The sequence below is a fragment of the Bombina bombina genome, chromosome 5 (genome assembly GCF_027579735.1).
Source record: "Bombina bombina isolate aBomBom1 chromosome 5, aBomBom1.pri, whole genome shotgun sequence".
Classification (NCBI taxonomy): Eukaryota; Metazoa; Chordata; class Amphibia; order Anura; family Bombinatoridae; genus Bombina; species Bombina bombina.
The window spans coordinates 453097048-453124744 of NC_069503.1; the positions used below are offsets into that span (position 1 = coordinate 453097048).

The following is a 27697-nucleotide window of genomic DNA, read 5'->3' on the forward strand; positions in this document are numbered from 1 at the left end:
CCTTTGGGTTATTTAAGTTTTTTTCAGTACTCGGTAGTACATTTTACTGAGTCAGTTTGGAAATTTGATGTAATTTTAAAGCATAAAGAGTTTTTTTTTTTTCACATATCATTTTTATTGAAATTGGGTTGAACAAAACACACATCGTCAGACAACAGCAATGCAATTGCAGAAAAGATACATAATCATAATATTAATGATGCACAAATCCTCTGTATTCGTTACAACAAATTGATAAGAAAACCGGTTATAGTATAATGGTTGATGCAACACTCCTAGTTGTTCATATCTGCAGTATATATTTGTTAAGCATACGTACTGACCTTACCATGTGTCCGCTCAGCCCACTTTTTCTTATTTTCCAAAAAGTTAACCTTACTATCTAATATCTAACTAAAGTAAACTAAACATCAAATCTAACGTAAAACTTAGGAACATGCTATGTGATCATCTAAGGTGCCTCAATTTGTGGCCCGGCGGTGGCGGTGTGGGAAAAAAAAAAAAAAAAAAAAAAAAAAAGAGGAGAGAGAAGGGTGAAGAGGGGGGGGGGGAGGTGAGTGTGAAGGGCAATGCCGAGGAGGGGGAGAAGGGAAGTAAATTCAACCCAGGGGTGTTGTTTCAATAAATAAATGTTCCCATTCACCTCTCAGTTCCCCCTCAACAAAAACAGTTGAATCTTTAAATGGTACCAGGATCAGTCTCTGGATTTCTAATTCAAAGGTTAGTATAAGCCTGTGCCACTTGTGTAGGAAGAGGCCCAGTCTATTTTGCACGTCCATCCTAACATCCATCTGTTCAATAAATATCTGTGATCTGAGTAAGTTTTTGAAGCCTTGGAAAGAAGGTCCCCTTCTCACCGTCCAGCTTTTTAGAATGCATTTTCTGGCTATAAGTAGCACCAAGCTCAGCACTGCATCCTGTTGTTTATTCTGTCGTGCCCAGTGTAGGAAAGTAACCGTTTCAGGCTGAAGTGTGAATCTTATCTGTAAGATTTGATTGATCCAGTATTGGATTTTACCCCAAAACTGTCTAACTGATGGGCATTCCCACAGGTAATGCAAGAGGTTAGGAGCCTCTATGGAGCACTTTGAACACTCATTAGGGTGTGAGGGTATCCATTTGGCCAAATGCTTTGGAGTGAGATAGGCTTTATGGAGAAAGCGCACCTGGGTTTCCCTGAACATGGCAGACAGAGTGGTTGATTTAGTTCTTTCCAGTCCAAGCCGTATATCCTCCCACGTAATTCCCCCGATCCCCTCCCTGACCCAACTCTCCCGTATCCTCTCGTGTATGCCCTCCGAGTATCGATGTATGAGCGCCTGGTAAATCTCAGACAGGGAGAATCTCCCTATCTGATAAAGAGTTTGGGTAACCCGAAAGGGAGAGCTCTCCCAGAGTTCCGGAGTGTTTCTTAGTAAGGTAGTGACATAATGTCTCACCTGCAAGAAGGCGTAAAAGTGGGTCCTGGGGAGATCGAACTCTCTTTGCAAGGCCCCGAAGGTCTTTATGTCCCTTGAAAGTGGGTCCCGTAATTGTTTAAGTGATCTCAATCCTTTTTGTTCCCAGATCAGGAAGGGCCGTGAGTCGGAGCCCGCTGGAAAGTCTGGGTTTTTGACCATTGGTAGGTAACTGGAGGCACCACACGATTTCTTCAAGAATTTGTGAGCCTGGTGCCAGGCCCTTAAGGGGTCTGTAAATAGTGTGTTAAGGCCTAGCGTTTTTATTGTCCTCATATTTGTGATGTGTGGCAGATATGCCAGGGAGATATTCCCCAAGATAGCCTGCTCCATAGGATACTGACAGAAATGATGTGTACCTACCTGCCAGTCCAGCACCAGGCGAATTAGAGCGGCCCAATTGTACAATCTGAAATCTGGCAGAGCCAGGCCTACATTGAGGAAGTTCATGCTCAGTTTTTCTCTTGAGATACGTGGTTTGCCCCCCCCGCCATATGAAGCGGGTTGCTGCCGAGTTTAACATTTTAATGTCGGCCCTGTACAGAAGCAAAGGCAACATTAAGAGCGGGTAGAGGAGGCGGGGCAAGACCATCATTTTTAGCAGGTTAATCCTGCCCGATAACGAGAGAGGTAGGGATCTCCAGCTATTCATCTGAGTTTGTAGTTTCATGCAAATGGGTGTTAGATTGTTAGCATATAGTTTGTTGGGGTTGGCCGAGATCTTAACGCCTAGATATGTGATGTCTCCTCTAGCCACCGTGAACGGGAAGTCTCCTTCCCCAGAGAACTTTCGGTGTAACCACAAGATCTCCGATTTCTGTGTGTTCACCTTGTACCCGGAGAACCGGCCAAAGTCAGTAAGTGACTCCAGAACCGTCGGAATATGTGTTTGAGGGTCTTGAACAAACAACAGCATGTCGTCCGCGTATAACGCCAGGTGTTGTGGCTGGCCCAAGATATCAATGCCAGGAAACACCTGCCGAAGTGTTATCTCCAGAGGTTCGAGGGCTATGTTGAAGAGTAGAGGCGACAGGGGACAACCCTGTCGCGTTCCTCTGTGGAGCTGAATATTGGGTGAAAAGGTATTATTAACAATTATGTTGGCGTAAGGAGAGTGGTATAGGTTCCTGATAAAATCAAGGAACGGGCCGGAGAAGTTGGCCCTGGTCAATGTATGAAAAAGGTGGTCCCATTCGACGCGATCGAAGGCCTTCTCTGCGTCCAGGGACAGCAGGAAGGCCTCCTTACCATTTTTAACGGAGTCATTATGTTTGTTGGTCCAATAGTGTTGTATAACTTGTAGGACACGGCGAACATTTACCACCGAGGACCTTGCGTGCATGAATCCCGTTTGGTCACTGTGAATAATATCTGGTAAGATATATTTGAGCCTCTCGGCCAATAGTTTTGTCAGAATCTTGTAATCCGAGTTTAGTAGCGAAATCGGACGGTATGATTCTGGTGCTAAGCTATCCTTACCCGTCTTCGGGATCAAGGTGATGTATGCTGCGGAGAACTCAGGTGTCGGTGCTCTCTCCCCCCCAAAATACGAGGAGTAAAGAGCTGCTTAAACTGGGGAGACTTGTCCCTTAAGAAGCCGGTAGAACTCCACCGGTAGCCCATCAGGGCCTGGGGCCTTACCCAGTGACATTGCCATTATTGTCCTCTGGATCTCCTCTTCTCCTATGTGAGCATTTAATTTCTCTAACTGGGACTCTGATATCTGTGGGATGTTAACGCCTTCCCAGAACTTATCCCTCAGCTCCACATCATTTGAGCGTTCGCTGGAGTATAAAGTAGAGTAATATGTTGCGAACACTTTCGCAATGGACTCTGCATCCTTCACAATTTTGCCTTGGGTTCTCAATGCCGCTATGTGTTTAGAGGATGTGGGGGTGTTTACCAGGGTTGCCATCAGTTTCCCGGATTTATCCCCAAATCTATAATATTTGCCTCTGGATCGTAATAGATCCTGTGAGGCCCGGCTAGCCAGCAGAGCATCATATTCCTTTTTCAAAGCAATATAATTGCCGTGGTTCAGAACAGAGGGTGTCGTACAGTAGGTGCGGTAAGTCTCGGCCAGGGCCTCCCTCAGTCTCTCAATCCTTTCCGTACATTGTCGCTTCCTGCGAGCTAGAAAGGCGATAATGTTACCTGCCAGAACCGCTTTAGCTGCGGACCAGAACAGTTCAGGGGAGTCTGTGGGTTGGGCATTATTTGCCCGATAATCATCCCAGGATTGCACCAGGTAATTTTGAAATTCCTGTGAGTGAATTAGATGCTTCGGGAACTTGAGAGTACGTCTGTTAGAGGCCGGGAGGTTCCCATCCAAGAAAAGCGCTATTGGGGCATGGTCCGAAACCATCACTTCCCCAATCTTGGTGTCGATAACGAGTGGAAGCAGTGAGTTTGAGACCAAAAAGAGGTCTATCCGAGACAGGGTAGGGGAGGCACGCGACGCGCATGTGTAGTCTTTTCCATCAGGGTTAAGCTGTCTCCAAATGTCTACCACATCCAGGGAATCGCCCAGAAGTGCAAAAATATCTTTTTCAAATTTTTCTGAGGGTCTGATAGCCTTGCCAGGTGGCCCTTTTTGTGGATCCCTAAGCCTATCACAATGAGAGTTGGGGGTGAGATTAAAATCCCCTCCCAGGATAATATGAGTGCCCAAATAGGGGGTGATAGCTGCCACTAGAGCGTTCCAAAAGCTCCTATCCTTCTGGTTGGGGGCATAGATATTGCATAGCGTATAGGATTTTCCTGCAATGTTTATCTGTACTAGTATGTATCTACCCTCTGGATCCTTGCGTACTTCTGTTATTTCGTGTTCAAGTCTCTTCCCCACTAGTATCGCTACACCCCGACTAGCCGAGCTATATGATGCATACTCAACCCTCCCAACCCAGTCTGATTTCAGTTTCTCATGTTCAGGGTCTAAAAGATGCGTTTCCTGTAGGAACGCTATGTCTGCTTTCTTTTTTCTGAGCTGAGTGAGGATAGTTTTTCTCTTTATTGGGGAGTGTATGCCCCCAATGTTCCAGGAGTAGAGATTAAATTCTAATTATTCGGACAGATCCCATGAGTTTGCAAAATTGGGTATATGTGTGTAAGGTGTGGAGGTAGCCAGATAGTGACCAGGGAGTTGAAGGGAGGGTAGGAGAGAAAGGAGGGGAGAAGGAGAAAAAAAAACAAAAAAAAAAAACAAACAAACCACCACAGTACACCACCACCAACCTCATCGCATTGTACAGGCTCCCGGTTCAGCCTCCCTCTGCGACGAGCCACCACCGGGCCACAGCCTAGATCTGGTTGCATAAGTTGTTCTATGATAGAAAAAAGAGTGTTTATGATCACATTTAACATAGCAGCCTGATATTGCAATTGCAACAACTTTCTTACAGTAATATATTTCAAACAATGTGTAAAACACTTTACAATCAATTGAGCATAAACAATTGTCCCATGAACCTCAGCCGGATCTTTCTGCTGAGTGGTATGGTGTTGTTTTTTCCTTACCAGTATAAGCATCCCTGCAAGGACAACAAACCTTAAAACATAACTTGTACATAATAACTCAACCTGTAACTCTTTACACAAATCCTGAGCCATCATGTAATATTTACTTAGTTTCATGACTAGAGTGTCGTGCTATAGACGCTCATTCAATTATTCTCCTCAGCCTAGGTCCCCCCCATCCTGTTCCCTGACTGGGCTATGCGCAGGGGAGTCCCCCTTCTCTACAAATTCTTGGGCTTCCTGTGGGGTGTTGAAGAATTTTGGTCCCCTGGGGGTAATGATTTTCAGCTTAGCAGGGTATAGAAGAAAGGCCTGCTTGCCCTCTCTATGTAACTTAGAGCAGATAGGTGAGAACTCTCTGCGCCTGCGTGTGAGGTCTGCAGAGAAATCTTGAAATAGCAGTAAGCGTGCATTTTCAAAAGTTAAATGGTGCAACTTTCTGTATGCTCTCATGATGGCTGTTTTTGTTTGAAAATGTAAGAATTTAATCATGATAGGGCGGGGCTGCGATCTGTCTACGCCTGGCTGTTCTGCTCCTACACTATGCGCTCTCTCAACTCCTCCATCTAGGTCTCTAAGTGGAATGTTTAGCAAAGTGGGTAGTGTCCTTTCAACAAACTGGAGTATGTCACCTGGTTTAACCTTTTCTGGGAGGCCCAGTAGACGCACATTATTGCGTCGTGATCTGTTTTCCATATTGTCTACTTTTAATTGTAAAGTGAGAGCCTGTCTTTCCAGATTCCTAATTTTATTGGTGGTGGCTACATTGCTGTCTTCTAAGTCAGAGATTCTGCCCTCTGCCTCAGCCACCCTGGTAGAGAACTGCTTGACATCGTCAGTGAGAGTGTCAACCCCTCTTTATAAATTATCAATCTTAGGCATAAATAGCATCGAAATCTGTTTTACTATAGGGTGTGTGTCTATCTGACTGCTTTCCTGAAATGGGTCTGTAATAGAGCTTTGAGAGGCTTGTTCTGTGGCCGCTCTATTTTTTCTCTCACTATTTTTGTTACGGCTTGACATTGCGTGGTTAGTTAAAAATCTCTCCATGTACCCATAAAGTAAATTGAAAAAAAAAAGGAAAAAAAAAGGAAAAAACAACAGGGTAGAAATTGCAAGGTTAGTTATAGAATAATACAGTGAGATTAAATGTAATGACCCTAGTTTAAGCCAAACCACACTACACAATGACCGTGATGCAGTACAAATTACAACTTTCAACTATCAAGTAGGCTCTGAGTGTCTGAGTTCAGGTTAACCTATTCAGTTGTTCTGTACAAATAAAACCAATCACTCCTGCTTCAGTACTGCATTTTCCACACACACAGTTCCGAGTTCCATTTCTATAATGACACAGTATACAGGGTATGACAGATTTATAAGGAAGGGCACTATGGCAAGAATCTCCCTGCCCTGCGTTTTAAATGGATCTGTGCCTATTAAAGCTATCCCAGGCACTGTCTTGTGAAAGTTAGTCACTTCTGATCAGATCCAATGTCCCTTTATGTCAAATCCCACACTTTGCAGCTTGCTCTTCACAGGGGGCCAGAGAGATATAAACAGTGTCAGCTTATATGGCTGTATGGTCCCAGATGTCTCACCAGGGAGACAGAAATGGTCTTAGCAACCATATTAGTGTCTTGTAATGTTCTGTGTTGCAGGGTTTATTTCTGGGGCAAGAGGGGTGAAAGCAATCAGTGTTTAAATCTCAGGCAGTGTTCCGGTATCGTTATTGTTAAAAAGGGGCCTAAGAAGGAGAGGGAGGACATCTGTATAAGAGCCCGTTGATTCAGGATCAGTGTATGAGGCTCAGCTCCTGAAATGTCCCGCTCCCTCCACCACCCTGTGCTTGGTGCTGTTCGGTGTGGTCAGCGCTTACCCTCTGCCCTTGCCTCCTTGTTCCCTGTTCTGCCGCTACTCAAGATGGCGCCGATTTTCGCGCCAAAAGCGGATTCTGTGTATCTGAGTCGGTTGCAGGGCTCCGAGCACCCCTCTCAGCGATCCCTCCAAGAGCACTCAGGTATGCCTAGTCAGGAAGGTTCGCAAGTGGGGTTTAAAGGCGTGCGGGGATTGTTGGGGACTCCGGTATCTGTGCCGCTATGTCCCTTCTCCCTTACCCGCTTTTCCTCGGCTTCCACTGCCGCTGCTCCACTTGCTTGTAGTCTCCAAGCTCTCCACAGGGTCACAGGGGGCTTCCACCCCTCTCGGCTGTGCTTTTCTGGGGTCTGTGTCCTTAGCGGCCTTCCGGTGGTGGAGCGATGTAGCGCTCACCCGATCTCTATGGCGGTACAACAGGTGAAGTCCCCCACTCCGGGCAGCAAAATCTGCCAAGGAGAGATCGCTGGATACAAAGTTCACTTGGGGCTCTCGTGCCAGGGTCAGTTTGGGAAGCCCAGGCTGTATTTAGCCTAATGTAAGAGGGTCAAAGCACGGAGCTCCTTGCTGTTGCTGCTTTCTCTTAGTCCAGCCCACCGGAAGTTCTCATAAAGAGTTTTTTTTTTTTTTTTTTTATTTTATTCAATTTGGAAATTTGTAATGCTCATGCTACTCCCAACTGCTTGGACTATACGTTTTCATGAAACAAAGAATGCTACTATGTGCTTCTGGTGGGTTTATTATTTATAACTTGGATTTTAGGTGTAATTCAAAGACTAAAATATACATTTAAGTTAAAGCTCTCTCTAATTTGATAAAGCTGAGAAATTCCTAGTTACAGCAATATTGAGGGAAATTTAATATCTCAATACTATTCCCCCAGTGAAAGTACAACTAATGTGAATGATCTACCCTTCAACAGGAGATTTTAATTTGATTTCAATGGTTTTTTTTGGCTACTTTTTTGCACTGAGTGAGAATTTAAACATGAATGCTATTTTCGTTCATACAGCTGGGGAGAATCCAGGATCCATTATTCCTGGGAATTACTCTTGCTTACCACTAGGAGGAGGCAAAGAACCCAATAAAACCCCTCATACATACCTCAGTCTTTACTTTGCCTCTGCTGAAGGTGGTTCCAGAATGAAGATGTGCATTTGATTCTTCCGTAAGGGTTTTTCAGTCTATATTGAGGTTGGGTTTCCCTTCAGAGTACAGTGCTTTTTAGAGGGATGTATTTTGGTTATGTTATCATAAAGCTTCCATGAGTGGTCACAGGGACTTGTCTTTTGGGTCCCTCTATGGATCGATAATACAATATTGCTGCTGATATGTTTGGCTGTCTGCTGCTTATTTGCTGGTGGACAAGTGTATATTGGGGGGGTATGTATGTATGTGTGTGTGCTCATAAGTTTACATACCCTGGCAGAATTTATGATCTCTTGGCCATTTTCATAGAATACGAATGATAACACAAACTTTTCACTCATAGTTAGTGTTTGGCTAAAACCATTTATTATCAGTCAACTGTGTTTACTCTTTTTAAATCATAATGTCAACAGAAACTACCCAAAGGACCCTGATCAAAAGTTTACATACCCTGGTGATTTTGGCCTGATAACATGCACACAAGTTGACACAAAGGGGTTTGAATGGCTATTAAATGTAACCATCCTCACCTGTAATCTGTTTTCTTGTAATTAGTGTGGGGGTGTGTGTGTGTATAAAAGGTCAATGAGTTTCTGGACTCCTGACAGACCCTTGCATCTTTCATCCAATGCTGCACTGACAATTCTGGATTCAGTCATGGGGAAAGCAAAAGAATGGTCAAAGGATCTTTGGGAAAAGGTAGTTGAACTGTATAAAACAGGAAAGGGATGTAAAAAGATATCCAAGGAATTGAGAATGCAAATCAGCAGTGTTCAAACTCTAATCAAGAAATGGAAAATGAGGGGTTCTGTCGAAACCAAACCACGGTCAGGTAGACGAACTAAATTTTCAGCCACAACTGCCAGGAAAATTTGTTTGGGATGCAAAGACAAACTCACAAATAACTTCAGGTGAAATACAGGACTCTGAAAACATGTGATGTGGCTGTTTCAAGATGCACAATAAGGAGGCACTTGAAGAAAGATGGGCTGCATGGTCGAGTCGCCAGAAGAAAGCCATTGCTACGCAAATGCTACAGTATCCTGCTTACAATACGCCAAAGCACAAAGACAATCCTCAAAACTTCTGGCATGAAGTCATTTGGAGTGATGAGACCAAAATTTAGCTTTTGGGCCACAACCATAAACGCTACATTTGGAGAGGTGTTGTCAAGGCCTATGATGAAAGGTACACCATTCCTACTGTGAAACACAGAGGTGGATCGCTGATATTTTGGGGATGTGTGAGCTACAAAGGCACAGGAAATTTGGTCAGAATTGATGGCAAGATGAATGCAGTATGTTATCAAACAGAACCCCTCATTTTCCACTTCTTGATTAGAACACTGCTGATTTGCTTTCTCAATTGCCTTGGATATCTTTTTATATCCCTTTCCTGTTTTATACAGTTCAACTACCTATTCCTGCAGATCCTTTAACAATTTTTTGCTTTCCCCATGACTCAGAATCCAGAAACAGCAGTGCAGCACTGGATGAAAGATGCAAGGGTCTGTCAAGAGTCCAGAAACTCATTGACCTTTTTATATATATATACACACACACACACACACACACACACACACACACACACACACACACACATATATATATATATATATATATATATATATATATATATATATATATATATATATACACACACACACACACTTACTCTCACTCACACACTTACTCTCACTCACACACTTACTCTCACTCACACACTTACTCTCACTCACACACTCACTCTCACTCACTCACTCACTCTCACTCACTCACTCACTCTCACTCACTCTCTCTAAATACAAGCAAACAGATCACAGGCAAGAATGGTTACCTTTAAAAGCCATTCAAACTCCTTTGTGTCAACTTGTGTGCATCAGGCAAAAATCACCAGGTTATGTAAACTTTTGATCAGGGTTATTTGGGTAGTTTCTGTTATCATGATTTAAAAAGTGTAAACACAGTTGATTGATAATAAATGGCTTCAGCCAAACACTAACCATGAGTGAAAAAAGTTTTTATCTTTCATATTCTCTGAAAAATGGCCAAGAAATCATAAATTCTGCCAGGGTATGTAAACATAGGAGTACAACTGTGTTTGTGTGTGTGTGTGTATTTTTGTATGTTCACATGTACAGAGAAGCTCACTCACAGGAACGAACAACCAGCTCAATAACATTTCTTTGCCTGTTCTATGGTGATATATCCCTGGGAGCAGCTTCTTTTTAACCCAGTAATGGTTTTCACAGAGTAAAACTTTCTTGTAGTATATCAGTCTGATACCACCTATTATGGTCAGTCCAGAGCCAAAATACTTGTCAATTCCTCTCTGAACAAGGAACACAGCAACCTCAGATAATTCCTCTCTGAACAAGGAACACGGCAACCTCAGATGATAGTTTTGAGATATATCTCTATATCCCTGGGACGAGGAGTCGTTTATGACTACTCATCATCCATCATCCGCCAGTTTTACAGGCTACATTTAATATTTTGCCTTAAGTTGTTTTTTCAGACTACATAAGCAGAGAGATTGTTGTCCTTTCTTTATGTCCTGATCCTAAGAATGTGGTTATCGTTGTCTGATTCTTCAGCACTATAAACAAAGACGTGGTATACAAAGTGACATTTTATAGGGATCAAATAGGTAGAGGGTCCTGCCGAGAGTTGCACTGTTGAGGAACTGGGGTTAGGAAATGTTACTGTAGTTTGCATGCATCCCTGAACAGTAGAGTCTTTCAAAACTAGGGGAGAATCTTGTGGAATGAGGCAGAAGTTCGACAAGCCAGTCTGGAGAAGTCCTATAGATGGGAATGTGAGGAGGTAACGAGAGAGGAGGGAGAGTATTAGATTGTGAGCAGAGTGAAGGAAATAGTTTCCGCTGTTTGGCTTCTTGGTTGAAATTTTTTATTCAAAGGGCTTACTTGGAGGTGGGTAAGCCTCCACCGCAATGGATTACTGCTCATTCTACTAGATCTGTTGCCTCTGTTTTTGCTTATTCTGAGGCAGCCTTTGGCAGAAAGTCCTTCAGGGAGTTCTCTGCTGTTTTTTTTTCTTGCCTGATTTGATTTTTCTTTTTTTTTGTGCATTCAAAAAAAATACTTTATTTTTATTGGGGTTGTGAATTTAATTTTTCAGTGAAAAAATATTTTTTTTTTAAATACTCCCTATTATGTTATTACTCATGGACTGGATGGCTTGGGTATTGGTTACCAGGAGTAATGGATAGTCGACTCTTACTACCTGTATGAAAGAAAGCATAATTTATGATTAGCTGATAAATTATTTTCTTTCATGTTGGTGAGTAGAGTCCCCTACCCTGTTTTTAGGTTTAGTATTTCTTTAGCAAATCTTTTTTTGCCTGCTCCTTTTATAGCTCTTATTCCTTTTTCTTACCTCGCTTGGTTATACATTAGACTGGGGTATGTGTGAGGTGGGAGGGGTTTTATAGAGTTCTTGGGGTTTGGGAATCTTTGCCGCTTCCTAGTGGTAAGGAAGAGTAATTCCTAGGAGTAATGTATCGTGGACTATCTCCACCATGAAAGAAATTAATTTATCAGGTAAGTATAAATTTTTTTTTATTTGAATTAACTTGCTTTTGCAGCCAAGGGGTTAAGAGCATAATTTCACGTGTGTGTTTTTTTTTTTTTTTTTTTTTTTTCAGTTTAAGTTCACAAATTCTCTTTTTTTGATTATTCATATAAAGCATACAATTAAAAAAACAGCAGCTTTTTGCTTCTGTTGGCAACATCACTTTGTTCTCTTGGTGTCCTTTGTTGCAGAGCATACCTAGGTAGGTAGTGTGCATTTGTCTGGAGCAATATTTTACAGCAGTTTTATTAAGAATGCTTTCAATAATGTAGGACTCTGTGCCCACACTACTGTCTTCTAGTGCTCAAACCTATATAACATTGTTAAAAGCATTCTTGCCAAAGTGCTGCACTACAGTGTTCCAGGCAAGTGTATGCTAGCTACCTAGGTATGCTCTTAGGACTATCTCAATGATAATTGAAGCAGTGTTTCAGCAAAACTTCTTGAAATAGATGTGCATTTATTAATAATTTGACATTTGTTAGTGAAACAAATACTAAAAAAATGTCCACAGAATGATTGCAGCTATTTGTATGATACACATTTTTACATTTTTAATAAACAGCTCTAGTTCATACCATTTCACTGTAGTTGCCTGTGCCTTGACATTATAAATGGGAGACTCTGCAATACAATAATTTACTAAGGCTTGGGGGGAGGGGTTAATTTAGTACTAATTTTTTTGGGCTGTCTAAAACATAACATTTTAAAAGTATATATTTCCTGGCCCTGGGTGTGATTTGAACCTGTGAACTAAAGCAACTTTCATTTTTGTAATGACCTTCTACAGATTGATAAACAATCCATTATGCACACGGGTTAAATATGTTCAGAAATAAACTTTTTATTTTTTTTATTAAAAATGTTAATAGTTACATATCAGGACTCAAACTGTGTTGCATGGGACTAGAATCAGTGAAATCCTGTATAACTGGTGTATTATCAGGCCGCTTGTTGCTTTTCCATTTTATCATGAAATATATAGAGGTCTTTGTTATTTATCTTCAGTGCACACTTGTTCTTAAAGTATGCACTAAGAGTTTTATTTTCATTCTCCATTTAGCTCTTCTACATCTATACACTTCTAAATGATCTCTAGATAAATGTCACTTACCCAGTTGTTTAGCTAGACCTATATAGACATTGTATTTGGCTGCTGAGACTATGGCTATTTGCTCAGAAATACTTGCAGAAAATGATATCCATATAGGATTCAGGAAAGGATAAAAATGCTTTTCAACAATTTAGTCACTCCTCAAACCTTAAAGGGACACTAGTGTAAAGTTTCTGTCTGCAAAGTATGCCCATTTAAATAAGTAGTCTGCAGAAAAAGCAAACCTACTCATGTTTGCTCTTTATTAGACACATGTGCATAAGTCTATTTTGGGCCAATCTGAATGCTGAAGAACTGCGAGCCACATTCAGCAATTTTCTGAGCCACTTTGTTCCGTTGAAAGTGCAACACAACACATTAAGGCCTAGTTTCCATTGAGGTGGTAATTTGTGGAAACCAGTAGTAAAATTAATTTATGGAGATTTTTTTTAAGTTGCCACCAGTGTCCACACTTTACCACCTCAATGGAAACTAACTCTAAGTTTGGTGAAAATCCAGATCTTAGTGTCCTGCACTTTCTCTCCTACTGGGAGGTGAATAAGTGCTATTGTATCTTGTTTACATGGTTTTCAACACAGAATGCAAATGCATTTATATTTTCAGTACAGATAGTATCATAAGAAACAAAGCAGCTGTTTTAAATGACAAAATAAAGGTAAAGGAGATGTTTGCAAACAATGTAATACACTTCAGTAAGTTAAAATGGATTTTTGGTTCTGATCGTGAAGGAGAAAACACCTACATTACAATATAATGCTTTAAAAAAAAAAAATTGCAGGTTATCTTTATTTCACACAGGAACTTGGTTCATCCATTCTACTGGATTTTTTTGCTCAGGTTTCAGAAAATGTATGATGTTTTAGCTTTACTTTTAGATTGCATAATTTTTGTTTTTACGGTTTATTTTATCACGCAATTTATTAGGCATATATTTTTTTTTAAAACCAATTTAATAGCATTCTGTTTATTGATCTTGAAATGGTTGAAATAGCTAAGCTATATATCCACTGGTGCAGAATGTTTCTACTTCTAATGTGAAGAAATTGATTTATCACAGCTGTTAAAAGTTCCAGTACGTTGAGTGTTCTCCTGGCAGTTCTTTTCAATCATTTAACATTTTAAAGAACAATACATTGGATACCATAAAAGGGACAATAAACTAAAAATGCTATTCACTTTTACAATGGTTGCAGCAATGTTGTACATAGTCAAGCACTTAATGGCAGCAGTGTCTGTAACAATGTATAACATTCTTGCAAACTTGCTATCATATAGTGCTCCAGACACATGGACACTCTTGAGCCTGCCTGGGTATGCTCTTCCAGAAAGGATACCAAGAGAACAAGTCAAATTAAAATACCATAGTAAGTTAGAATTTAATTTTGAGTTTTGCATCCCTTTAATGGAACAGCAAACACCTTGTAATTGCATTATATTGCAGTCTTTCAGTAGATTAACAAAGCAGCAGAGAATGAAAGTAATAACAGATCTACACCTTGTTTGCTGCACTTATTTTTCAATGGACAAATTCCACTTACCACTTTCCTTATTTATACAATCTGGATTTGCATCTGGGACAGCAGGGCTTCCCACTGTCATTGTATTAACAAAATGTCCATTGTTTGCCTTTAGCAAAAATAACACACCGTAAATTGAAGATCGATATGTGGCGTTTTCAGGACAGGAAGGTCAAAAATTTTCAGACTTAAATTACAAGTAAAGAGGACAAAAAACCCTATATGAATGTATATTGCAAGGTTGTTTTGCTATGCATAATTAAAGGGACATTAAACACTAAATACTTGATAAGCTTAGTATTGAGGTTATTCTCAGCCTTCCTCTAGTCATGAGTGCCACCATCTTAAAATATTTCACTAACTTCTAAGTGCTGACAAGTTTTCACATGTGCAGTAACTCTCCTTTAAATACCTGAAGTGTGAAATGGCAGAACCCATTATTAAAAGGAGGTGCATTAAGTATTATTATTTGGTGTCAAATTCGGTTCGGTTTCGATCGATTCGGATTTTTTTTAATTTCGGTTCGGAGCGATTCGAATTCGGAAAAATTTGAATCGGTTCGGATTTGTTTCGGATTCATTCGGATTCAAATAAATTCGGCTGGATTCGGTTCGGTTCGGAATTTCGGTAAGTGTTAGGTGGGATTAGACTAGTATTATATACGGTACATTAGGTGTAACCCATAGCAGAGTGATATAACCGAATATACTGTACAATACTAGTGTAATCCATGGCCATCCGAATCTAACGAATAAATCCAAAGTTATTCAGATTTATTCTGTAGATTCTGCACTATTTTAATTTGGAGATTCGGTTCGATCCGAATTTCCGAATCGAACCGAATCGCACATGTCTAGTGTCAATTTTAACATGTTATATTATTATTATATAAGTGTTGCTGTCCCTTTTAAGGTAGACAATAACTGGTTTAATAATAGTCTGAGATTTAAAGTGCTTTCAGCTACTTGATGGGAAGCGTATTATAAAAATCTTCCCCCCCCCCCCCCCCCAAGTTTTGACACTGGGCTGTCTTTATCTAAAATGAGCTGGATAGGAAGTGAAAATCCTTGCCAATGCTTGCTGGGGCAGGCTGCCCTCTGACAATTCTCACAAAAAGAGGGGGCATATTTGAAATTTGCAAGGTGCCTTTTTAGCAATCAATAAAGTTTTCTGGAAGAGGAAACTTTACTGGGGAGAGCAGAGTCAATTTAAATTCTAACATTTTTTCATACTACAGTGTCTTTTCTTATGCATTTTTTTTCTGTAAGTGTAATAAGTCTGTTGCATTTCTTTTGACAGTCTTGCCACCTTTTAGTTAGCAAGATTTGGGGGGGGGGGCATTTTTGAAGAATAGAACTGGTACACAGTGGATTCTCATCTATTACTATGGAACTCCCTTGTTTAGCCCAGGATCAGATTTAAACTTTTTTTAAAGGGACATGAAATCCAAAATGTTTTTCATGATTCAGATAGATCATACATTTTTTTTTAAACAACTTTCCAATGTACTTCTATTATCTAATTTGAAACATTCTTTTGGTTTCCTTTAAGAGAACAATAATGCACTGCACCTTTGAATTTTGTACTTAAAACATTGCAGATTCATAATATACTAGAAAAATCATAATTATATTGGTGTCAGTCAGTTTCATGTGGTCCAATATTTGTAAAGTATTTTTTGCGTGTCCATTTCTAATTTTTATTGGAGTTATAACCTCCTATGTATTGGTATTGTAAAACCTCCAGATGTTTATTTTACTTGGTTTAAAGGGACAGTCAACACCAAAATTGTTATTGTTTAAAAAGATAACGCCTTTACTGCCAATTCCCCAGCTTTGCACAGCGAACATGGTTATATTAATATAGTTTATAACCTTTAAACCAGTAAATTTCAGCCTGTTTGTAAGCAACTACAGACAGCCTCTTATCACATGCTTTTTTATTAGCTTTTCACAACTGGGGAGTGCTAGTTCATGTGAGCCATATAGATAATTTTCCTTATGCCCGTTGGTTGTGGCAGACACTACACTAATTGGATAAAATGCGAGTCAATAGATAATAGAGTAATGTAATCAGGGGGCTGTCAGAAGAGGCTTAGATACAATTGCCTAGATTACGAGTTTTGCGGTAACAGGGGTGCGTTGCTAACAAGCCTTTTTTTCCCACCGCTCCCTTAAGACAACGTTGGTATTACAGGTTTTTATTTAAACCTGGCGTTGGCCGCAAAAAGGTGAGCAGTGAGCAAAATTTAGCTCCACATCTCACCTCAATACCAGCGTTGCTTAAGTCAGCGGTGAGCTGGCAAAACGTGCTTGTGCACGATTTCCCCATAGGAAACAATGGGGCTAAGCTGGTTGAAAAAAAACCTAACACCTGCAAAAAAGCAGCGTTCAGCTCCTAACGCAGCCCTTTGTTTCCTATGGGGAAATTAATTCTATGTCTGCACCTAACACCCTAACATGAACCCAGAGTCTAAACACCCTTAATATTACTTATTAACCCCTAATCTGCCGCTCCGGACACCGCCGCCACCTACATTATACTTATGAACCCCTGATCTACTGCCCCAACATCGCCGACACCTACATTATATTTATTAACCCCTAATCTGCCCCCCAAAGTCGCCGCAACTATATTAAATTTATTAACCCCTAATCTGCCGTTGCCAACATCGTCGCCACTGTTATAATTTTTTTTAACCTCTAAACCTAAGTCTAACCCTAACCCCCCTCTAACTTAAATATAATTTAAATTAAACAAAATAAATTTACCATAATTAATTAAATTATTCCTATTTAAAACTAAATACTTACCTATAAAATAAACCCTAAGCTAGCTACAGTATAACTAATAGTTATATTGTAGCTAGCTTATGATTTATATTTATTTTACAGGCAACTTTGTATTTATTTTAACTAGGTACAATAGTTAATAAATATTTATTAACTATTTAACTTCCTAGTTAAAATAAGTACAAAAGTACCTGTAAAATAAACCCTAACCTAAGTTACAATTACACCTAACACTACACTATAATTAAACTAATTACCTAAACTACCTGCAATTAATTACAATTAAATTAAATAAACTAAATTATAGAAAAAAAATTACAAAAATCTTAAACTAATTACATCCTAATCTAATCCCCCTAATAAAATAAAAAGCCCCCCAAAATAAAAAAATCCCTACCCTACACTAAATTAAAAATAGCCCTTAAAAGGGCCTTTTGCGGGGCATTGCCCCAAAGTAATCAGCTCTTTCACCTGTAAAAAAAATACAATATCCCCCCAACATTAAAACCCACCACCCACACACCCAACCCTACTCTAAAACCCACCAAATCCCCCCTTAAAAAAAAACCCTAACACTACCCCCCCCCGAAGATCTCCCTACCTTGAGCCGTCTTCACCCAGCCAGGCACAAGTGGTCCTCCAAGCGGCAGAAGTCTTCATCCAGGCGGCATCTTCTATCTTCATCCATCCGGAGCGGAGCGGGTCCATCTTCAATCCAGCCGACACGGAGCCATCCTCTTCAAACTAAGTTAAAGTAAAGAATAAAGGTTCCTTTTAAATGACGTCATCCAAGATGGCGTCCCTTGAATTCAGATTGGCTGATAGGATTCTATCAGCCAATCGGAATTAAGGTAGGAAAAATCCTATTGGCTGATCCAATCAGCCAATAGGATTGAAGTTCAATCCTATTGGCTGATCTAATGAGCTAGTGACGTATGACTAGTCCATGAGCTAGTGATGTATGGGATATACAATCCTAACAGGGGGGGGCAAAGTTTCCCAAACCTCAAAATGCCTATAAATACACCCCTCACCACACCCACAATTCAGTTTTATAAATGTTGCCTCCTATGGAGGTGGTGAAGTAAGTTTTTGTGCTAAGATTTCTACGTTGATATGCACTTCTCGGCATTTTGAAGCCTGATTCCTCTGAGTACAGTGAATGTCAGAGGGATGTGAAGGGAGTATCACCTATTGAATGCAATGGTTTTCCTCATGGGGGATCTATTGCATAGGTTCTCTGTTATCGGTCATAGAGATTCATCTCCTACCTCCCTTTTCAGAACGACAATATACTCTCATGTTCCATTACCTCTACTGATAACCGTTGCAGTACTGGTTTGGCTATCTGCTATATGTGGATGGGTGTCTTTTGGTAAGTATGTTTTTATTACTTAAGACACTCTCAGCTATGGTTTGGCACTTTATGTATTTATATAAAGTTCTAAATATATGTATTGTACTTATATTTGCCATGATTCAGGTTTCAGTATATCTCCTTTTGCAGACTGTCATTTTCATATCTGGGAAATGTTTTTTTAGGAAAAGAAAAAAAAAATCTTACCTGGGGTTTAGTCTTTTTTTTCAATTGACTGCCTTTTAAATTTACTGGCAGAATTAGGCTTGCGAGGGCGTAAAATGCCCAAGTTTATTGCGTCATTCTTGGCGTGAGAATTTTTTGGCACGAAGTTACGTTTGTTGGGCAAATTCGTCATTTCCGGCGTCTTAGTTGACGCCGAGTCCTTCACAAGGTTGCGTCATCCGTGACACGAGTGTGTCATTCCGGTTTTTGGCGCCAGATTTTACATCCAGGAGAGTGGTCTCTCCATCCAGATGTGTTTTCTCAAGTTGTTCAGATGTGGGGTCTTCTAGAAATAGATCTGATTGCATCTCATCTAAACAAAAAACTTCCCAGGTACCTGTCCAGGTCCAGGGATCCTCAGGCTGAAGCAGTGAATGAGCTGACACTTCCTTGGTGTTATCAACTAGCTTATATTTTCCCGCCTCTATCATGGAGCAATTGTTTGTGCTGCTGGTGGCTCCAGCATGGCCTCACAGGTTTTGGTATGCAGATTTTGTTTGGATGTCCAGTTGCCAACCTTGGCCACTTCCATTAAGGCCAGACCTTCTATCTCAAGGTCCGTTTTTCCATCAGGATCTCAAATCATTGAATTTGATGGTATGGAAATTGAACGCTTAGTGCTTTGTCAGAGGTTTTTCTGACTCCGTGATTAGTATGTTGCAGGCTCGTAAATCTATTTCTAGAAAGATTTATTATAGAGTCTGGAAGACTTAAATTTTATGGTGTTCCTCTCATAAATTCTCTTGGCATTCTTTTTAGAATTCCTAGAATTTTACAGTTTCTTCAGGATGGTTTGGATAAAGGTTTGTCGGCAAGTTCCTTGAAAGGACAAATCTCTGCTCTTTCTGTCTTATTTCACAGAAAGATTGCTAAACTTCCTGATATTCATTGTTTTTTGCAGGCTTTGGTTCGTATCAAACCTGTCATTAAATCCAATCCTTGGAGTCTTAATTTAGTTTTGAAGGCTTTACAGGCTCCTCCATTTGAGCCTATGCATTCTTTGGACATTAAAATACTTTCTTGGAAAGTGTTGTTTCTTTTGGCCATCTCTTCTGCTAGAAGAGTTTCTGAATTATCAGCTCTCTTGTGAATCTCCTTTTCTAATTTTTCATCAGGATAAAGCAGTTTTGTGGACTTCATTTAAATTCTTACCTAAGGTTGTAAATTCTAACAAAATTAATAGAGAAATTGTTCCTTCTTTGTGTCCTAATCCTAAGAATTCTTTGGAGAGATCTTTACATTCTTTGGATGTGGTGAGAGCTCTGAAAAATTATGTTAAAGCTACTAAGATTTCAGGAAGACTTCTAGTCTGTTTGTTATCTTTTCTGGTTCCAGGAAATGTCAGAAGGCTTCTGCCATTTCCTTGGCTTCGTGGTTAAAGCTTTTGATTAATCAAGCTTATTTGGAGTTGTGTCAAGCCCCGACTCAAAGAATTACAGCTCATTCTACTAGATCAGTCTCCACTTCGTGGGCTTTTAAGAATTAAGCTTCAGTTGATCAGATTTGCAAAGCTGCAACTTGGTCTTCTTTGCATACATTTACAAAATTCTACCGTTTTGATGTATTTGCTTCTTCGGAAGCAGTTTTTGGTAGAAAAGTTCTTCAGGCAGCTGTTTCAGTTTGATTCTTCTGATTTTAGTTTTTTCCTTTCATTTTATGAGATTAAAACTCATATTTTGGGTTGTGGATTTATTTTTTCAGCGGAAAATGGCTGGTTTCATTTTATCCCTCCCTCTCTAGTGACTCTTGCGTGGAGTTCCACATCTTGGGTATTGCTATCCCATACGTCACTAGCTCATGGACTCTTGCCAATTGCATGAAAGATTACATGGCAAGAGTCCATGAGGCCCACCCTTTTTATGGTGGTTATGATTTTTTGTATAAAGCACAATTATTTCCAAATTCCTTTGTTGATGCTTTTTTACTCTTTTCTTTATCACCGCACTTCATGGCTATTTATTAAACTGAATTGTGGGTGTGGTGAGGGGTGTATTTATAGGCATTTTGAGGTTTGGGAAACTTTGCCCCTCCTGTTAGGATTGTATATCCCATACGTCACTAGCTCAAGGACTCTTGCCAATATGAAAGAAATTAATTTATCAGCTAAGTTCTTATATGAATTATGTTGTAATTTCAATACAAATTTTAGCAATAAAATACTATTTTTGCACCCTACATAAAAATTTTCAAATCAAACCTCATTCAGGGCTAGATTACAAGCGGCGCACTGTCGTTGGCCTGAGGAGTAGGGATGGGCGAATGTTTCGCAACATTCGAAAAACGGCATGAATTTTAACACGTTCGTTCGTTCGAATCGAATTTCGAATGTTTACATAACATTCTAACATTCAGTTTTCGAATGTTCTGTTTCAAATTTTACGATTATTCGAAAATAGTCTTTTCGAAAAATTCGAATTTAGATTGTAATAGTATTTCTAATGCTTTTTCTTTAAATGTAATATTTGAATTATGCAATATTCGAATTTGAAAAATTTGAATTTATATTCAAATTCGAATTTATATGTTTGTAATAGTATTTCTAATGCTTTCTTTAAATGTAATATTCGAATTATGCAATATTCGAAATGATATATTTGTATCTATTATGTATCAATTTACTAGATTCCCGCCCCTACCACATGAACTATTGAACTTCTGAATAGTATTTGTTAAATAAAATGTTAAATTCGAAATTTCGAATGTGGACATTCGATATAATTATAAACATTCGAATTCGAAAGTGACATTCGAAAACTGTAAATAGCATTCGATTTTCGAATTTTTAAGAATATTCGGATTTAGAATTCGAATTTCGGTAATAACATTCGTTCTACATTCGAAATTCGAAAATTTACACATTCGCCCATCCCTACTGAGGAGGACATCGCGAGGTCACACTTTTTTTTTTTTTTTTTTGTGTGCTCAAGTCCACATTATTAGTGGCACAGTGTTTAAATTACTGCAAATGCATTTGATTGAACTTGCGGTAATTTCCTATCCCCATATTTTCTATAAGCAGTGTTGAGCGTCAATGTGCGTGCATATTACAAGTTTAAAGTAAATGTGATCACTCAAACAATTGCATTGTACGCTCAAACTTTTTATGTGAGCTCAAAGCTCACAAACCGTTTAGGTTTAAAAGAAAAGAACCCAAATTACCCCGCTACACTAGTAACCCCCTAATCCAACACATAGCGCACTTCTATAAACTTACTTAACTAGTAAACCCTATTCCGCAGTACCTCCTAACATCTAACTCCCCCAAAACCCATAACCTAAGACTCCCTAAAAAACATTAGCATTACATTTTTTTTCTAATATAAAGAACCCCAAACCAGTATGACCTATGCTAAAACTAAAGTCCCCTTAAAGAAATCCCATACCTAAATGAACACTAAAGCCTACTATAAAAATTGCCCTGAAAAGGGCATTTGTTGAGCAGTGCCCTAAGTTGAAGTGATTGGCCCTTTTGCTAAATGTAGCCACCACCATCAGCAAGTGCTACCCAGTGTGCTGAACCAAAAATGGACCGGCTCCTAATAGGAGTAAATTGGAAAGTTGCTTAAAATTGCATGCTCTTTCTGAATCATGCAGATTTTATTTTTTAGGATGGCATTTTTTTTTAATTTTTTTTTTAATTTTTTTTTTGGGGTGGGGGGTTAATTTGGTTTTAGTATAGGGTATTTAGGATGCAAAAGAGATAATCAGTTCAACTAGGGTAATGCCAACCAAATTCCTTTAAGGCAATTTTTAGTGTAGATTTTAGTGTTAGTAGGGGGGTTTAAGGGTGGGCTTTTTATTTATTTTTTTGTAATGCTAGTGTTTGTTTTTTGTTTTTTTAACCTTTTGGGGGTCTTGGGTTAGGTTTCTTTTCTGAGTCAGATTTATTCTTGTAATAGTGTAACACATCTGGATTTGCACGGATTTTAGTGCGTTTCACTTTCACAAGAATAATTCAAGAATAAATCGGGTTCTATTCGGATCGGCCAAAATGTCAAAAATGCACATCCCTAGAAGATATTTAATTGCAGTATATCACTGGTTTTCAAACCTGTCCTCAGGCCTCCCTAACAAGCCACATTTTCTAGATTTCTGAACTAGAGCACAGGTGAATTAATCAGCTGATTAGTAACCATGGTTATTTTACCTACTCTCATCTAAGGTAATCTTGAAAACCTGGTCTGTTTTGGAGGCCTGAGGACAGGTTTGAAAACCAGTGCAGTATATAAAACAAATATTTGGACAAAAAGTAAATAAGTGCAAGTCTTGTAAAAATACATTCATTTCACTATGGCATTTGTAAGCATGTTTAGTTTTTTTTTTTTTATAGCTACTAAAGAAGTAGCACGTGTACAGAATGTTTAAGTATAACTCTAAGGAAAGTCTCTTGGTCATGAAACGCTAATCATTATTATGCTTTGGATTTTATTTCCTTTTTATTTTTTGCTATGGGGGCAGACACCCCATATTGAATACATGCAAATATTAACTATTATAATGTGAGCATTTCTAAGTTACATCTAACCTTATAAATAAATGATCTAACCTGATCTAACAAAAAGCGTGGATTATTTCCCTTCTACCAAAAAAACCCACCTTTTGCATGTTAGCTCTACAGTTATAAAAACTTACCTAACCTAATCAATAAGGTCTATTAGCTTTATTATTTTCTTTTGTCTGACATTTTGATGGGGGGCTAGCCTTCTCTAATTTAATACCTGATATCTCTAATTGTTAGTTCTAATAAAACTGATTGACTATACCTAATCTAACAAATATTTAGCAAATTATATTACTCTTGTCCAATTGTTTTATGGGCTGACACTCTATTTGAATACATAAAGGCTCCCACAATATAATTGACACATTTTGCATGTTAGATCTAACATAATAAACACCTGATCTAACTTGATGTAACAAAGGTCTATTGGGTTTTTGGGGGGTTTGCCTTAAATTTATTTAGGAGTAGCCCCCCCCCCCTCCATTTTAATACCTAATATCTCTGTAATTATGTTAGGTCTAACAAAACTGACTGATCATATCTAATCCATTTTATTTTTTGTTATAGGGGGGGACTGGCACCATGTATTGAATACATATAAGCTCCCATGATATGATTATTTTTACCATCTTTGGCAAATTTGATCTAACATTATAAAAACCTTGATCTTACCTGATCTAACAATGGTCTATCAGCCTTAAAGGGATAGTAAAGTCAGAATCAAACTTTCATGATTCAGATAGAGCATGTAATTTCTTTCCTAAAATATGGAGAGTCCACAACGTCATTCAATTACTAGTGGGAATATCACTGCTGGCCAGGAGTGATATTCCCACTAGTAATTAAATGACGTCATGGACTCTCCATATCTTAGGAAAGAAATTACATGCTCTTTCTGAATCATGAATTTAATTCTGACTTTATTATCCCTTTTAAGGCAAAGCTGTTAAGTGTCACTCCCCTACCCATAATCCCCAGTCATTCTCTTTGCCTCTGTTAATGGAGGAGGTGAGGTTTGGTGTCTGAAGAAATGAATTCCTTTTTTGGGTACTTTTCCCTGCAAGCAAGGATTTGGGTTTAGCCGAGTCCACGTCTATGGTGGCTTTTATGCAGTTAGGAAGTTGTGAAGTAGTCCTTGCTTTGTTTCTCAACACATTGCTGCCCATGGTACAGAAAGACAGAGTTGGTTACTCTGTTCTTTACAGAAACCTGTAGAAAAAGAAAGGAGTATGTGTCCTTTCATGCCTTGTGAGCTATCTTCCTGCCAGACAGCTAGACTGCAGGTAAGTGCTTTTGTCTTCTAGGTCTTGGAGACTTGCTTGGCAGTGGGCAGGCACATTATGTATGTTGAGACTAGGGGTTAATCTTTCTTTTATTGGGATTTTTTTTCCTCTCTGGGCTATTTTTTTTTTTTTTTAAATACTTTTAGCATTTGTGGGGCTTATGTTTTGTACAGGGATTTATGTATAAAATTAAAATTTGGCAGTTGGTTTTGTTTGCTTCCTTAGCTAGAACAGGCTGACACTTATTGAGCGTTTGTGTAAATTTAGCTCCAGTGTTGTAGGCAGAGGCAAACGTGCACCTTTTACTTGCTGCGTAGTTTCCTCTCTGCCAGTCATGTGACTTCACTCTGCTGTCTGATATTCACAGAGTGAAGCAGCATCATTGAATTTCAGGGTCGATCTACTATACAATCATTTTAGAAACTTCTGGCAGCCAAATTGTGTATTTAAAAAAATTCTTCAATTTGGGCAATTTTTTATTTAGTATTATGGACATGGAAGACTAGAGGCACAAACTGTTTTGCCTATGCGATTCTGTGCTACATACTTAGATAGAACACTTCAATTTTTAAAGATAAATTGTTGCCTGCTGAGCCCAATGTCTCTCAGGTTGATGCTGTTCAGGCAATGCCACAGCTTTCTCCTCAAATGTCCCAAGCCTCTATGGCATCACATACAGTGCCCTGCAGTTCCTCTCAGCCTTCTGGAGAAGTTTATTTGCCTGCATATTTTGCTGCACATGTATCTTCTGTGGTATCTGTGGCATTAGCTGCTTTTCCTATGCTGGTAAAACGCAAGAGGAAAATTAAACATTCAGATAGTAAGGTTTCTGTTCCACCTACTGCTATGCAGGTTGCCTTCCCTCATAAGTCTGACAAGGAGGATACATCAGTAGCCTCTGAGGGTGAAATCTCTGATTAGGACAGTATTATTCCTTCATCTGATACTAAAGAAGTAAACTTCAGATTTAAGCTTGAACACCGTGTACTGTTAAAGGAGGTATTGGCTACTTTGGACGACTCTGATACTTCTATCGTCAACCCTAAGAAGTCTAGTAAAATTAATAAATACTATGATGTTCCTTCCTCTGGACATTTTTTTCCTGTCCCAGACTGTGACAGATTATTTCACAGGAATGGGAGAAGCCAGGGATTCCTTTATCCCCATCTCCCGTATTTAAAAAGAGGTTTCCTGTTGCGGACTCAATGAAAGATTCTTGGTGCACTAAAGTAGAAGGGGCTATTTCTACTCTGGCTAAGAGAACTATGAAACCTATAGAGCAGCGTTTCCCAACCACGGTCCTCAAGTACCCCCAACAGGCATGGTTTTCATTATAGCTGATCCAGTGCACAGATGAAGTAATCAGCTGATCAGTAACTAACCTGCTCTCATCCATCAGCTGATTATTTCACCTGTGATCTAGTTCAGCTATAATGAAAACCAGGACTGTTGGGGGTACTTGAGGACCACGGTTGGGAAACACTGCTCTATAGGTTTCGTAGTTCTCTTAGCCAGTGGGTACTTGAGGACTGCGGTTGGGAAACACTGCTATAGAGGATAGCTGATCCTTTAAGGATCCCATGGACAAAAAGCTGAAAGCTTATTTGAAGATGTTCATCAAGGTCTTCAATGGCAACCTGCCAATTGTATTGCCACAGTAGCAAGTGTGGCATCTTATTGGTGCGACACCTTGTCTGAATCAATTTTTGTAGAGACTCCATTAGAGGAGATGCAAAATGGAATCAGAAATATAGGAATTGGCTAGTTTGAGAGAATTAATCCTAACATGCAAGTTGTTAGACTGGGAGCCAAGATGTCTGGCTCCACTGTCCTAGCCTGCAGGGCATTGTGGCTAAAATGTTGGTCAGCTGTTACCTCCAAGCTTTTTGCGCTTCCTTACAAGTGTAAGGCCTTGTTCAAACCTGGTCTGGCAGAAATAATTTCTGATATCACTGGTGGAAAAGGGTCTCAAAGGATGTCAAAGTAATTTTTGTTACTTTTATAACTTTAAAGGTCTAAAGTCTTCTTGGAAGCCCAATCAGTCTTGGAATAAGGGGAAGCAATAAAAAAAACCTGCAGCCGAGTCTAAGTCAGCATAAAGGGTCGGCCCCCAGTCTGGGATCGGATCAAGTGGGGGGCAGACTTTCCCAGTTTGGTCAAGCATGGAGACGAGATGTCCCAGATCCTTGGGCTGTGGACAGAGTATCTCAGGGTTACAAAATAGAATTCAAAACTATTCCTCCCAGGGTCAGATTCCACCTCTCAAGATTATCTGCAGACCAGGTAAAAAGAGAGGCATTCTTGAACTGCGTTCAGGACCTTTTCTCCTTGGGAGTGATTGTTCCATTCCAGTAAGGTAATAGGGTCAAGGATTCTATTAAACTCAGTTTGTGGTGCCCAAAAGAGGAAACTTTTCGACCCATTTTAGATTTAAACTGCCTCAACAAGTTTCTCAGGGTACTGTCCTTCAAAATGGAAACTATTTGTTCTTTTCTTCCTTTGGTTCAAGAGGGTCAGTTCATGCCAACCATAGACCTGAAGGATGCCCATCTTCATGGTCCATCTACAGGGATCATCACATTCCTGAGATTCGCCTTTCTAGAGAAACACTTTCAGTTTGTGGCTCTTCCGTTTGGCCTTGCCACAGCTCCCAGAATTTTCTCAAAGGTTCTGGGGTCTCTTTTGGCAATGATCAGGTCCCAGGGAATTGCAATGGCAGTATTCCTGAATGACATATTGGTTCAGGCACCATCTTTTCAACAAGCAAACTCTCATACAGTGATCTTGTTGTTGTCTTTTCTACGTTCCCACGGTTGGAAAGTGAATCTGGAAAAGAGTTCCCTTGTTCCAGCTACAAGGGTGGTTTTCTTAGGGACCAGAATAGATTCTGATGAAGGTCAGAAAATCCAGAATTCTCTCCTTGCCTCTCTACAGTCTACTGTTTGGTCATCAGTGGCTCAATGTATGGCGGCAATTGGTCTGATGGTCACTTCCACGGACATCATTCACTTTGCTCAGTTCCATTTGAGAGCTCTGCAATTATGCATGCTCAGACAATGAAAGGGAGACCATTCGGATCTGTGTGAGGGTAGATCTAGACCAGTCAACAAGAGACTCTCTCTCTCCCGTGGTGGCTTTATTAGGACCATCTGTCTCAGGGCACATGCTTCCAGAGACCTTCCTTGGTGATTGTGATCATGGACACCAGTCTGCTAGGCTGGGGAGCAGTCTGGGACTTGTTAAAGGGACATTAAACCCAAAAATTTTCTTTCATGGTTTAGAAAGAGAATGCAATTTTAAACTTTCTAATTTACTTCT

General features: G+C 39.6%; 1 protein-coding gene across 2 annotated transcripts in view; it reads left to right on the plus strand.

Moving 5' to 3' along the window:
• The window catches only part of LOC128659377 (maternal DNA replication licensing factor mcm6), a 232207-nt gene that overhangs the window by 10733 nt on the left and 193777 nt on the right, over positions 1-27697 (plus strand). The window lies entirely within an intron of this gene.